Here is a 14,686-nt window from a genome sequence, read left to right as displayed (position 1 = left end):
CGGTGGTGAACTCAACTACGAACCTGGGTGCACGAGTGGCAAAACGTCATTTTTTCGGATGAATCCAGCTTCTGTTTACAGCATCATGACGGTCGCATCCGTGTTTGGCGACATCGCGGTGAACGCACATTGGAAGCGTGTATTCTTCATCGCCATACTGGCGTATCACCCGGCGTGATGGTATGGGGTGCCATTGGTTACAAGTCTGGGTCACCTCTTGTTCGCATTGACGGCACTTTGAACAGTGGACGTTACATTTCAGATGTGTTACGACCCGTGGCTCTACCCTTCATTCGATCCCTGCGAAACTCTACATTTCAGCAGGATAATGCACGACTGCATGTTGCAGGTCCTGTACGGGCATTTCTAGGTACAGAAAATGTGCGACTGTTGCCCTGGCCAGCACATTCTCCAGGTCTCTCACCAACTGAAAACGTCTGGTCAATGGTGGCCGAGCAACTGGCTCGTCACAATACTCCAGTCACTACTCTTGATGAACTGTGGTATAGTGTTGAAGTTACATGGGCAGCTGTACCTGTACACGCCATCCACGCTCTGTTTGACTCAATGCCCAGGCCTATCAAGGCCGTTATTACGGCCAGAGGTGGTTGTTCTGGGTCTCAGGATCTATGCACCCAAATTGCTTGAAAATGTAATCACATGTCAGTTCTAGTATAATACATATGCCCAATGAATACCCGTATATCATCTGCATTTCTTCTTGGTGTAGCAATTTTAATAGGCAATAGTGTACTTCGATAAAACCATCAGTGCAATTTTCAAATATTCAGTGACAATACAGCACATTTGGCTTGCTTTCTGCAATGCACAGCTCAGTGTCATCACATCCATTAGCGACGAGACTTCAAGCCAGATTTCCAATAATATCACGATGGTCCTGCCGCTATCCAGTTCGTAATTCATCTTCTGGTGCGGCAACGTCGATGTTCTGGATCCGCAGACTTACAACTCGGTAGTCAAATACATAAACTTAATTGCCGTGGATCACGGAACTAGGCGTATATTTTTCTTTGTGAATAAATTGTAGGAATTAACGGATCCCAAGGCTTACCGAGTTTAAAGCCTTATACGATTAATAAGATTTTCTGCCAAAGTCGCTGCCATAAATTCTTTAATGATCCATTCCCGAAAGGGTCTCGCCACTGATAAGAATGTCGAATTATCCCATGGGAATACAATTCTCCGCTATGGCTGTCTTACCGGGCTTCGAAAGGCCAGTGCAACGATCATTTTCCTCGCACATTTAATGTATCCTCTGTGTTGCCTGGCCTATGAAGACTTTGCCTCAGTGACACCGTGTTCTGTAGACTCCAGCTTCGTGCAAACCCACAGCACTCTTTACCGAGTCGAGAACAACAGAGGTCTTTTTAGATGGTTAGGAAATTACTGTAATGTATACTTTTTCTGCCTAATTTAGATTAAATATTTCTGTTATACAGGAGGTAACCCCGGACTTGATAAAGTCGGTCAAAGTTTTTGCTTCCGCGTGCTGTCGCATAGGGTACATTTTGACAGATCAATCTTGTAATTATGCTGCACAAGTCTTCGCGAATCCAGTGTTTATTATCAGAACCGGCCCTAAGAATGTATCTAATTGTAAGAGAAGTGTTTTCAGGAAGATATGAAAGTTTATCATCTACGATGTGACGAGAAAATCCCTTTAAATCTTAACTAAATGCTTGTAACAGCGTAGGATGGTAAGAGATTTAAGATATGAACCTCTCATCTTGATCATTAATACTGCATGATAGGTGTCTTTTGTTGAAAAGCCTCAACTACTCTTATAAATACTAGTCTGCAAGGCCTGATAGTGTAGTAATACGCCGCGCGGGATTAGCCGAGCGGTCTGAGGCGCTGCAGACATGGACTGTGCGTCTGATCCCGGCGGAGGTTCGAGTCCTCCCTCGGGCATGGGAGTGTGTTTTTGTCCTTAGGATAATTTAGGTTAAGTATTGCGTAAGCTTAGGGAGTGATGACCTTAACAGTTAAGTCCCATAAGATTTCACACACATTTGAACATTTGAACATTTTGTAGTGATACGAAACAATAAAAATTCTAATGCCAATACAGAGATTACTGACACTATCTGATCCGAAATAATAGCTCTGTAATCATCACACATCACTCATTTTCATACAGTTGGACGCAACGGGTAGTAAGGGACCAGTATAACTCAGTGCGCTAGAGAATACGTGAGTAAACAACTTCATAATAGTAAAAGGCACGTCTAATTTGCGTTACCTTCACGTTCGTAGCTATCGACAATGCTATGCGACTGTTTCCCCAATGATGCACCCATCTGTACGCGACTGGATTAAAAAGCTAAGCATGTGAATGGTAACTATCCAATTGATATCCAAGATCTTTCTTACGTACACAAAAGAACTTCCTGCTTGGGCACCGCTCGCCTTACCTTCTTTCAACAAGTTAGCTGTACTCTATGTGCAGCGTATTTGAGCAAACATGGGTAAAGATTAGAAATGACTTTTCAACACGTGCAGTTAAGATGAATATATATTGAATTTCAGACAACATAAAGGAATGAATGCGTTAACCAGCATCCCAACACTTAATAATTCGCTCATACCCTAAGCTTAGTCCACTGCACCTGATCTCGTGTAAATACCGGGTGATAAAAAAGTCAGTATAAATTTGAAAACTTAATAAACCACGGAATAATGTAGATAGAGAGGTAAAAATTGACATACATGCTTGGAATGACATGAGATTTTATTAGAACAAAAAAAAGTATTGTTAGACGCGTGAAAGATCTCTTGCCCGCGTCGTTTGGTGATGATCGTGTGCTCAGCCGCCACTTTCGTCATGCTTGGCCTCCCAGGTCAGCAGACCTCAGTCCGTGCGATTATTGACTTTGGGGTTACCTGAAGTTGCAAGTGTATCGTGATCGACCGACATCTCTAGGGATGCTGAAAGGCAACATCCGACCTAATGCCTCACCATATCTCCGGACATGCTTTACAGTGCTGTTCACAACATTATTCCTCGGCTACAGCCATTGTTGAGGAATGATGGTGGAAATATTGAGCATTTACTGTAAAGAACATCATCTTTGCTTTGTCTTACTTTGTTAAGCTATTTATTGCTATTCTGATCAAATGAAGCGCCATCTGTCGGACACTTTTTGAACTTTGTATTTTTTGGTTCTAATAAAACCCCATGTCATTTCAAGCATGTGTGTCAATTTGTACCTCTCTATCTACGTTATTCCGTGATTTATTCAGTTTTCAAATTTATACTTACTTTTTGATCACCCGGTATATTGGCACGAGATGAATACAAAGTCGCGTCCTAACTTACCGCAAACGGTTACGTAGAATTTAGCACAACAAACTAACCTGGAAAGTTCTTACCGTTACTCTGGTGCACAGTACATGTTATTCAAAAATCTTGATACTCCGTCGAGCAAAAATGCTTCATGTGAAATCCCGTTCCTCCTAATACGGCTCTGGTACAAGCACTTCTTACACCAGCCCGCTCGGTAATCTAATGGCTGACATCGGCTTCAAACAAGAAGCACATGGCAAACTCTGCCGCCAAGGCCTGTATTTGGCTGAGAGCCAACGGTCCACCAAAGACCAGTAGTTATGCAAAGAGCTTACAGACGCACCAGAATCGATTACTAATGGTGCTAGGTAGTTAGATATCTCAGAGATCAAGCTGTGCAGTGTTAATGATGGTCCACCTTCAGATTGTCTGGACAAATAACTGTGTTTTCAGATTAGCATGCAAAGGGACTTTCTGGGCACCCTCCTTGTACGTCAGACAACTGTGTTATATTCGCTAGGACCAGACACGCATGCTTCCAAGTTTGCCCTTATATTGCACCATTCTTGGACATCTCGTACGATTACCAGTAACGTGCCATATGAGTGATAGTTATTTCTTGGCGCTCCACAGGAATCCATACACAGTTAAAAATCAGGCTATTCGAGCTCTGTGCGAGAGAGTGATAGAACGCACTTTCACGTACTTAAAAGAAAAAGAAAAATGGAATGAGAGGCAACAAGTCGGCAGACGGCGTCATTAATTTTAGTGACAGGTGTAATCCTTCTGCGGATATGTGCGCGGGAAGATAAATGAAACGCCCAAATTTTTACCCGCGAGACGTATTGAAGGTCGTTACTCATTGCTCAGAGCCATTTTGGCCGCTCGGGACTTTCTCTGCGTCGCTGGAAAATCAGGTGCACCTTTTTAGGATGTACACACGTATTGCCACTACACTGCATCGTAACAAGTCACATGAAAATAACGAAGACATTAAATATGTGCAGTATTTTGTGTAAGTGAGAAAAATGCTGGTGTGGATAGCACAAAAGGAAATATGTAGATGTGATAATAGCTTCACTGTACTTCAAAACAGTATTTACTTAAAGTTATTATTCCTCCGAGTAGTCGTTTGTTCTACTCCTCCCCTTCTAGTCTTTTCTTCTAACTATACCCAACATCCAAACATCCTCGATTTGTTTTACATGCTACAAACTAAAATTATTTAAAATTCTCCTCGTCATTATACCTTGATCGAATTTATTACTCAGTGTTCCTTTTCCTTTTGCGGAGGACTTCTTCAGGAACGCCATGGGCTTTCTACTGTCTGAACTTTCGCACTGTGTGCAGCGATTCGAAGCCCGAAAATATTCTGCGCGGATTGGAGACGAAAAGTTCGCTTTATGAAGAAAATCCATCTGGTCTTGGGTTAATAGAGCAGGAAACTTCAGTAATTGCAAAATTTTCGGTCGTGATTCCAATCTTTGTCTGCCGTCCTCTCTTTCTTCCTGTGACTGGTTAGCAATTCCTGAATGCCTTTTCAGATTACCGATTGACTGGCAACTTCCTCAGTAAACAGTTACCGAAACAGACAATTCTCCCTTTGCTGTAGCTCCAAAACAATAAATTGAAAGAGAAGTGAAAAGTAATATCAGTAATAATTTCACCACAGCTGAATTTCAGCTAACTTGACGTCAACCGTAATTTCATTTTTCGATGGCCTGAAAGAAATGTTTGCACTTAGGGAACGTGTTTCTTCCTTTGTGTCGTAAAAGGATTATTGTCACTGTTCGAAAAGCCACTTACGCCTGCATGATCCGTTTTCTGTTTTATCACAGGCGATCCGATGTTCTTGCGTAAAGGTATTATCGCTTTTCAGCCAGTAACCACGACTAGGAGCCGGTGACCTAGAATTCCAGCCACTGATAAACTTTGCCCCATGTTTGTATGTTGTCTCTCATCTTACAAAGCTAAGGACTGACCTCCACAGCGAGAAACAAGTACTTGCACACTCAGCGTTATCTGCCTTTTATTATCTGCGTACCTCTCCATGTCCAGAATTATTCTGACGGCCTCACCGGTTGTTCATTCATAATCCGCAAGCCAACTTGTGGTGTGTGGCGAAGGGTACTTTGTTCACCACTGTCACATCGTCCTTTTTTGTTCCAGTCACGAATGTTTGTAAGTGCCCGTGTGAGTCCGAACCTCTCTAGTTAACTGTGTTTTCTAGAAAGATGCAATATATTGGTTAACACATATAGGAAAGTAAACTCATGGAATTTTAACAGTAAGCCACTCCGTGATGCACAGTGCTTCTCTTATAAATTCTGCCACAGGAGCTGGATATCGGTACGCATTTCCTTAATTCTCTCGCGCTTATTAAACGTAAAGTGTAATGTGCTGCGAATACATAGAAAGAAAGATCCTTTACATTTAGCTACAATATAGCAGGTCAGCAACTGGAAGCAGTTAATTCCATAAATTATCTGGGAGTAGGCATTAGGAGTGATTTAAAATGGTATGACCTTATAAAATTAATCGTCGGTAAAGCAGATGCCAGACTGAGATTCATTGGAAGAATCCTAAGGAAATGCAATCCGAAAACAAAGGAAGTAGGTTACAGTACACTTGTGCGCCCACTGCTTGAATACTGCTCACTGGTGTGGGATCCGTACCAGATGGGGTTGATAGAAGAGATAGAGAAGATCCAACGGAGAGCAGCGCGCTTCGTTACAGGATCATTTAGTAATCGCGAAAGCGTTACGGAGATGATAGATAAACTCCAGTGGAAGACTTTGCAGAAGAGACGCTCAGTAGCTCGGTAGGGGTTTTTGTTGAAGTTTCGAGAAGATACCTTCACCGAGGAGTCAAGCAGTATATTGCTCCTTCCTACGTATATCTCGCGAAGAGATCACGAGGATAAAACAGAGAGATTAGAGCCCACACAGAAGCATGCCGACAATCTTTCGTTCCACGAACAATACGAGACTGGAATAGAAGGGAGAACCGATAGAGGTACTCAAAGTACCCTCCGCCACACACCGTCAGGTGGCTTGCGGAGTATGGATGTAGATGTAGATGTACCTGTGACGAAATGCACTGCTGTTCTTTGAATCTCTTTTGTTTCGTCCTTTGTGGTTCACGTCGCAGTTTTCATGTGTAGCTCGAACGAGAGTTCCGTAAGCTGCTTCGTTCGTTTGCTAGGTTACCCTTCCAGAAGTTTCTTCCAACGAATCTGGCATCTGCCTTTGCTGCGATTAGTTTTATGTGGTCGCTCCACTTGGAATCGCTCGGTACGCATCGTCTGAGATATTTAATGGAACAGTGATTGTTCACCAATCGGGTAATCGTAAAATAATTTGTCTTTCCGCCTATTTAAGTGAAATACGTTACGTGGTGAAAGAGAAATAGCGACGTCAGCCACATTACGACAAATGAAAGTTTCTGCCAGAGCGGGACCCGAATCCGGATTTCCCATTTTCCGCGAGCAGTCGTCGTAACTGCTTCGGCTGTCCGAGCACGCTTCATGTCCAACCCAAATTCCCAACTTCTCGCACACTAACAAGGGGACCCTCCATACTGTAAATCACACATTTTGATGCGCTTCAAGCATGTTGTGGAGGCAATTGCCCTGAGTAACTGGCTATCCGGTTCTTTAGTGACAGGCCTTGGTTTTTGAGGAAATCGATTTTGAAGTTCATTGCGCGCTTTGTACATCCGTAACATTACAGCTATGTCCATCAAGTCAGCGTAACGCATCGGTATAACTTCTGGGCTACCGCACCGCAGGCACAGCGTTCTAACCTTGCTCGTGTACTTTTTTTTTTTTTTTTGCAAAATCGACCACATTTTTCAATTTTATTTCAAAGAATATCAACAAACAGTGTAAGGTGTGAGAAATTATAAAGATATATTCAGTTATTAATTTTTTCAAATATTCATTCATTGATTGTGGTTCGCATCATATTCTCCCAATTACTCTTCTTCGGTGAAATCTATCAATTCATCATCAATAATGATCTGTCTTTCGACCAAGAGATCCTGTATTGCGATACATATGTCATCGCTAATTGTAAAGGAATTGGCAGAGACCACGCTAGGCGGTGTATTCACATCCCGGAGTTGATTTTCGGGATATTTAATGGCATTTGTGATTTCGCCTTTTGATTCTTCGTTCAACTCCTCTACCTGAGGATCTTATTCTGGCTGCACTACTGCAGAAACACTTGGTTCTTCCATTTCAGAACATTTGGAACTCCAACTGCGAACCACAAGCGGAATGAATATTTGAAAAAATTAATAACTGAAAACATCTTTATAATTTTGTACACCTTACACTGTTTCTTGATATTCTTTGAAATAAAATTGAAAAATTCATTCGCTTTTGAAAAAAAAAAAAGGACACGAAAGGGATTCGAACACGGTACCTCCAGCGCGGTAGCCGTGAACCTTTACCGCTGCGCTACGCTGACTTGATCGAAAGATATGTAATGTTACGAATATGCAAAGCACGCAATGAACTTCAAAATCGATTTTCTCAAAAACCAAGGCCCGTCTCTAAAAAACCAGATAGCCAGGTACTCAGGGTAAGTGCCTCTACAACGTATTTGGAGTGCATTAAAATCCGTTATTTACAGTACGGAGGGTCCCCTTGTAAGTCCGTGGAGCCCCCCCCCCCCCCTCTCCGTTTTCCTCATTGTTAGCAGCGTTTCGTAAGATTCCCGCACGAGGTCGTACGCAGGATGCATCCACGCTGAAGATATCATGAAATGGCGTCAAGGCTTAGATATTACTACTATACACATCTTTGGCACGGATAACACCGGCCGGCCGCGGTGGTCTCGCGGTTCTAGGCGCTCAGTCCGGAACAGCGAGACTACTACGGTCGCAGGTTCGAATCCTGCCTAGGGCATGGATGTGTGTGATGTCCTTAGGTTAGTTAGGTTTAAGTAGTTCTAAGTTCTAGGGGACTGATGACCACAGATGTTAAGTCCCTTAGTGCTCAGAGCCATTTGAACCATTTTTGATAACACCGGTGACGCGTCGTGGCCTGGAGCAATGAGGCCTTGATAGGTCGCTGGACGGAGTTGGCACTACATCTGCACACGCAAGTCACTTAATTACCGTAAATTCCGGGGAGGGGGTGGGGAGGAGCACTGAGCTTCAACGCTATGTTCTGTCACATCCCAGATGTGTTCGATCAGATTCAGATATGACGAGGTGGGAGACCAGCACGTCAATTGTAGCTCACCACCGTATTCCTCGAACCACTCCATCACGCTCCTGTTCTTGTGGCACGGCGCATTATTTTGTTGTAAAATGCCACTGCCGTCGGGAAACATGATCGTCATGAAGGGCTGTACGTGGTCTTCAACCAGTGTACGATACTCCTTGGCCGTCATGGTGCCTTACATGACCGCCACTGCATCCATAGATGCGTACGTGAATATTCCCTAGAGCATAACATCTACATCTACATCTACATGGGTACTCAGAGTGAAAATCTCATTCTGGAAACATCCCCCAGGCTGTGGCTAAGCCATGTCTTCGCAATATCCTTTCTTTCAGGAGTGCTAGTTCTGCAAGGTTCGCAGGAGAGCTTCTGTAAAGTTTGGAAGGTAGGAGACGAGGTACTGGCAGAAGTAAAGCTGTGAGTATCGGGAGTGAGTCGTGCTTCGGTAGCTCAGATGGTAGAGCACTTGCCCGTGAAAGGCAAAGGTCCCGAGTTCGAGTCTCGGTCGGGCACACAGTTTTAATCTGCCAGGAAGTTTCAGAAAATTGTTAATTTGGAACTACATCATACGAAAAAATGTTGAACAAGTTTGTTCGCGTGACCATCCTCCGTAGCAAGTATAGAAATATTTGTTTGTAAATAAAACTGCCTTTTCTTGCTGCAAATTAGTTTATTTTTCCCGGACCAATGCCGGAAACGCAATGTCAACAAACTGTAAGTAATTACTTATTTACACACAAAAACGCGACGTGAATTGTTTGATAATCGAAAAATAATAAAACTGTATCGTTCTACATAACACTGAAGATGACTTTGAGTTAGAAAAAGAAGAAAGAAAGAAAAGGCGAAACGTTTCTGGGAAAATGAATTAAGTTGCAGCAAGAAAAAGGGCTATTTTATTTACTAAACAAATATTTATTTCCTCGTTTTATCATCCGACTTCAAAGATAAAATTAAAACATTCCAGAAAGTATTGGAATTCCCGTGACCGATGTCTTGGCAGTATCATTGTCGATAACAGGTAAAAATCGTAAAACTTCTTGATTTCCGGGATGGACGAACTGTCTGCACACGTAATTAATTTTCTACGGAACCCTCGGAGTTCGTCTCCTGCTCGCACTTCGCTAATTATTTTCGCTCGCATCGCACTGTCAAAGCCGGCCTATACGAACCTGTCCTCTTTTTCCGAGCTCAATACATTAGAAGCGCAAACGAAGCTTGTACAAGCACTTTTGGTCTGTGTGTAGGAGAAGAACGTTTGTGTACGTTTGCAAAACAGAGTTCTTGCGCATGCATGCTTGTCATGTTGCAGTTACGTGTACGGAATCCTCTGGGCTGCAATACGCCTGCGGCTTGAGACTGTGTGCGCTGCTTGAGAACGGCAGGATGTGCCCCCCCCCCGCCCCCCCCCCCCCCCCCCCCCCACAGCCAGTACAACGGCAAGCGTCGTGACTTCACTGCTGTCCAACCCACTGGCCGTGGCGGTACTACTGTTGCAGTGGGTTACCCAGGGTGCTACAGGTCCAGTGAATTCCAGACCCACCAAAATAGCGGCGGCTTACGAAGTTAACCTCCATACCAAAACAAGACGTGGAAATGTGACAAGTTGGATACGTCGTTCATCAAAACAACTGCTTCCCATGAGATCACCTAAGGTAGTTGTTATAGGGTTGGTCAAAATGGTTCAAATGGCTCTGAGCACTATGGGACTTAACATCTAAGGTCATCACTCCCCTAGAACTTAGAACTACTTAAACCTAACTAACCTAAGGACAGCACACAACACCTAGTCATCACGAGGCAGAGAAAATCCCTGATCCCGCCGGGAATCGAACCCGGGAACCCGGGCGTGTGAAGCGAGAACACTACCGCAACGAGCTGCGGACTGTTATAGGGTTGGATTTAGCACTTGGATGGATGACCATCCAGTCTGCCGATCGCTGTTGGCAAGGGGGGTGCACTCAGCCCTTGTGAGGCAAACAGAGGAGCTACTTAACTGAGAAGTAGGGCTATGGTCGCGTAAACGTACATGCGGCCGGGAGAGCGGTGTGCTGATCACAAGTCCCTCCATATCCACATGCAGTGACACCTGTGGACTGAGGGTGATACGGCGGCCGGTCGATATGTTCAACCTCCGTGGTCTCTTCGGGCGGAGTTTAGTTTAATAGCCGGCCGGAGTGGCCGAGCGGTTCTAGACGCTACATTCTGGAACCGCGCGACCGCTACGGCCGCAGGTTCGAATCCTGCCTCGGGCATGGATGTGTGTGATGTCCTTAGGTTAGTTAGGTTTAAGTAGTTCTAAGTTCTAGGGGACTGATGACCTCAGATGTTAAGTCCCATAGTGCTCAGAGCCATTTTTTTAGTTTAATAAGTTGACCAGACAACAGAGTTTTAAATCTTTCCATGTTATATAGAAAAGTCTGTATTGTAAATTTATGAAATAAGATCTGTTGCTTCAGTGTTTTTGCTGGAATATAATTAGTACAATGTGTTTCGCCAGCACGCTGCCATCATCAGGTGCATTGCAATTACATGTACACTGCATCAATCTCAAGTACACTGAGGAGACAGAAATCACACATACAAATGGTGGTAGCATCGCGTACAGAAGGCATAAAAAGTCTGTTCATTGGTGGAGCTGTCATTTGTAGTCAGGTGATTCCTGTGAAAAGGTTTCCGATGTGATTAAAGGCGCCCGACAGGAATCAACAGACTTTGAACGTAGAATCGTAATTGGAGCTAGACGCATGGCTCATTCCATTTCGGAAATCATTAGAAAAGGGAATATTCCGAGATCCACAGTGTGGAAATTTTGCCGAGAATACCAAATTTCAGGCATTATCTCTCAGCAAGGCCAACGCAGTTACCGACGGTCTTCACTTAACGACCGAGAGCAGCTGCCAATGCTAACAGATATGTCACCGGGCCACAAGTGTTCGCGGCTGGTTTGAAGAACATTCTGGACAATTCTAGCAAATGGTTGGGCCACCCAGATCGCCCTACATGAATCCCATCGAACATTTATGGGACATAATTGAGAGGTCAGTTCGTGCAAAACATCGTGCACCAACAACGCTTCCACAGCTACGGATGGCTATAGAGGCATCGTGGCTTAATATGTCTGCAAGGGACTTCCAACGACTTTTTGAGTCGATGGTACGTAGAGTTGCTGGATCACGAGGGGCAAAAGGAGTTTCGACACGATATTAGGAGGTATCCCGTGACTTATGCCACCTCAGTGTCTGATGAGGTTCATTTGCTGCTTGTGCTAGTGAGGTTATCTATCGAAATATAACCATTTTTGTTGGAAATATAGTTGTCTAACATAAACTTATGACAGTGAAAGTGTTAATTGTGATACGTTAGTTACTGCGCTGTGTGTGCCAGACAACGAAATTTCCAACAAGTATGATTTTATCTCGACGCATGAGTTGCACACCCAGTAAATGAACCTCTTAGCGCTCTGGATTAATGTATTGTACCTGTAACTGTTATACACCTGATGATGGCAGCATGCTGCCAAAATAGGTGGTGCTGTGTAAATATTAGTAAAAAGTGACTGAAGCTGCAGAAATTATTTCATAAGAAAAGTTTTACACAGACAATCACGATTTACGTTCCCTGAAAAACACATATTAGGCTTAAGCAGAAAATGTAAAGAACTGTTGATGACAAGTAGGCTCATGGAGTGTTGCTTCTCCCATCAGTCAAGGAAATAAACGCGTAGAAAAGCATTGATCTCACCTGTTCAGGCACTTAATACGTATGCGTTCGTAATCAGAGCCCCATACATATGCGGGCAGATTGTTTTGAAAAACAGTTGGCGACCCTGGTCTGCAGGTTGTGAGTTCAAATCCCCGTCCAGCAATGCAGGTTTAGATATTCCGTGGTTCACCTAAACCATTACGATAAATACGGGGTTGGTTCCTTTGAAAGGACAGAGGAGATTTCCTTTCCAGTCCAAACACATGCTTCCTATCTAATAACCTCGACGACAATGGTACGTTAAACCGTAGTAGTGCTTCCTTTCATCCTTCTTGAACAATACATTGATTAGCTGAAATTAATCGCTGCTGGCTATTAGACCGCGTAATTTTCTAGCATTAAAACAACAAGAAAACCAACATATTCTGAAGGCGACTGCCTAAAGCTGTTAACTATTCTATGAAATACATGATAAGCAACTTCCCTTCATTATCCTTAACTTCCTTTATTATCACCACCGGTTTCCGCTAATAACCATCATCACAGTCGCTGTAAAGAGCAACAAAAAGCATGAAAAATCAGAAATGGTTAGAGCACAATCAATTATTTATGAGGGGGTTTAACCTATTACTTTAAAAACTTCATACATTACCTACGCTTCATGTCACGTCATATAAATGTGGCAACTTTATTAATACAGTCCTGTCAGAACTACTGAACATCAAAATAACAAACAGGTATCTGTCCTCGTGAGGTGGTGTGTCAGACGTGAAAGCACAGTTATAATCGATCATTAGCTAAGTATAAACAAATCAAAGAGTGAACGACCATATATTTGTGTTATGAAAACTAAATCAAAGCAATGATACAGCTAGTGCTGCGTCCTACATTTAGTGATGCAAGTTATCAAAAACCAAAACATGTTTCAAAATATCGACTCTAAACATAGAAGTAGGATCAATATAAAGTGATAAGCTATTATACTATTAAACTTCCGTCTGTGGGAAGCTATTTTTTTTAAGACTCATGTACAGCCGACTACGTCTATATATTATAATCCTTTTCTACCCTTTCGTGTGATTCTGGCGACTGTGTATCTGAGTTATGTTTACAAGTTGATGTAAGATGATAAAGAATAGCACACAGAGGATCTCCATACATCAATATTTATCCTGCATTTCTCTTGTAAATAACTTTAAATGAGTGTGTTACATTGTGCTTTAGAATTTTCGTGAAAAATAATACTTTTATGATTTTCCAAGTTAAGGATGTTGTAAAATATTGTTTCATTACCAGGTGGAGGACTTCTGGATGCATGTTTCATGCTTGTAATTTCCTTAACGGCTGTGACCGGTTCCGGGCTATCATTCACATCTAGAGATGGCTGCATTTTTTTTATTACAGTTTTAGTTACGTCAGCAGCATGCCGTCCGCTCATGCGCTGCGTAATAGTACGTGCTTGGTTACTGCCAAATCATATGCTGTGTAGGTGATTTGGATATACAAACGACTTCGCTAACGTGGTATAGTTGGTAGCATATAAAGTGAGTGAGTTATGTGCTCTTATATTTGTTCTAGTGAACGGCGATTTGTCTCATTCTCGTCCTTATGTCTGAGGTGGAAACAGCGCACACGTAGCACACAAAGAACTATGGTTCACAAACACTTTCAAATATTCCTCGTGTCTGTGGCAGCTTCACACATGAACGTTACATGTAATGTTTCTGTTTATATTTCAATGACTATCCATTAGACTAAGATATCACTCATTTCTCAACAAACAAATTTCTCAAATATGTTATTTTAAATAAAGAATGTCTGTGGGAGGTGAAATAAGTTAATAGGATAAATGACACTTTATATTTTCGTGTTTTGGTTTTGAGAATTGGTCCCCCAAAATTTGTGAATGTATTTATGACACAACCTTCTCAGTGCGTTTAAAGGCATAGAACTTTGTAGGAAGAACTAGGGCTATTGGGAAAATAAGGTCCGATCGGTCGCCAAATGGTAGCCAAAGTAAAAACCAAAAATGTTGTATTTGCTACATCTTCCAGCTACTTCTGTACGTAGTTGCCTCTCCAACTTGCTACATTGGTCGTAGCGTTCCACCAACTTTCCAATACCCTTGTCATAGAAAGCAGCCGCCTGTGCGTTCTGCCACTTCTCTACGCTGGTCTGCAGTTCGTTGTCTGTGACAAAATGTTGTCTTCATACCAGCGGTTCATGTGAGCAGAGAAGAACATCAGAGGGAGCCTAGTCTGCGCCGTGGGATGGGTGATCAAATACATCCCATCGAAAATGCTGCAGGATCATCCTCATTGTCCCTGCAGGGTGCGGCCGAGAATTGTCATGAAGAAGGAAATGAATGACAGGTTCGTTAAGTGGGGTTGCATGAAACCAGGCGCTACCTCGCAGTGGACACTCATGTTTGGTGGGAGACT

The sequence above is a fragment of the Schistocerca serialis genome, chromosome 7 (genome assembly GCF_023864345.2).
Source record: "Schistocerca serialis cubense isolate TAMUIC-IGC-003099 chromosome 7, iqSchSeri2.2, whole genome shotgun sequence".
Classification (NCBI taxonomy): Eukaryota; Metazoa; Arthropoda; class Insecta; order Orthoptera; family Acrididae; genus Schistocerca; species Schistocerca serialis.
Note: the sequence above shows the minus strand (reverse complement) of the source record.